Source organism: Bison bison, unplaced genomic scaffold, assembly GCF_000754665.1.
Source record: "Bison bison bison isolate TAMUID 2011002044 unplaced genomic scaffold, Bison_UMD1.0 scf7180017864519, whole genome shotgun sequence".
Lineage (NCBI taxonomy): Eukaryota > Metazoa > Chordata > Mammalia > Artiodactyla > Bovidae > Bison > Bison bison.
Genome location: NW_011495072.1, coordinates 1,870,618 through 1,871,598, shown reverse-complemented (window position 1 = coordinate 1,871,598; position 981 = coordinate 1,870,618). Strand labels below are relative to the sequence as shown.

General features: G+C 55.6%; 1 protein-coding gene across 1 annotated transcript in view; it reads left to right on the top strand.

Annotated features, from left to right (window-relative positions):
• The window catches only part of RNF187 (ring finger protein 187), a 15,162-nt gene that overhangs the window by 13,120 nt on the left and 1,061 nt on the right, over nt 1-981 (top strand). The window lies entirely within an intron of this gene.

Below are 981 nucleotides of genomic sequence, written 5' to 3'. Positions count from 1 at the left end.
AAGAAGAAGGGTCCCTGGAGGACGAGGACGAGGACCCAGCAGAGAGGTTCAGGTCTCTGCTGCAGGCTGTGTCGGAGCTGGAGAGGAGGGCACCGCAACCTGGGTCTCAGTATGCTGCTCCAGGTAGGCACTCAGCCCTGCTGGTCAAGGGAGGGCAGCAGGATGCAGAGTCAAGAATTAGCAAGAGGGTAGCTTATCCAGAGAGAACCCTTCAGACCAGCACTGCCTGGCTTCCATTTGGGGCTGAATTTCAGGAATGAGTAATCCAGGAGACTGGCTTCCCCTCACATTTGCAGAGAGGGGGTGCTTGCATTGCAGTATTGAAATACTGGGCCCCTACCCTGTCCTTGGGCTCGACAGGTAGGAGCTGGCCACGAGGTCAGAAGAGGCAGGGATCTTGGGGACGGTGATGGTTGCCATGCCCTCATGCTGAATGTCCTCCTTACTCTCTGCCCTGAAGCCTTGCCTAAACCTGGGGATTCTGGGCTCTTTGCAACCCTTGAGTCTGATCCTGGAACTGGCAATGTCTGCCCTTCCCTCCTCTGAGCTGAGAGGTGCCGTTTTACCTCTGGCAGTAGTGGTTACTCAGCTCCAAGTGGGTGCTGATTGTGGGTGAAGAGACACGAGGGTCTGGTGGGGCCGGATTCTGCAGTCATCTGGCTTGCAGGATAGAAATTCTCTCACTCATTCCCTCTCTCCCTGTGCAGTGAAGTGCTGCCTGCCCAGGCAGCGGGCAGAGGAAGCTGTTAACCATCCCAGGCCTGAAACAGCTCCTCCATCTGCCTCCTTCTGGACCCCTTGTCGTCCTTCAAGACACCCCCAGCCCTGCGTGTCTTCTCCTAGGTGAATATGTGGACTGCGAACTCTAGGTGCCCACCTGGGCTTGCTGACGACAGTACTCTGCAGAAGAGTGTTTGTGTTCCCTTTTCCTCTGGGTGTTCATGTTTTCAGGCTGTAAACCTTTCACTGTAGAGATCTGTA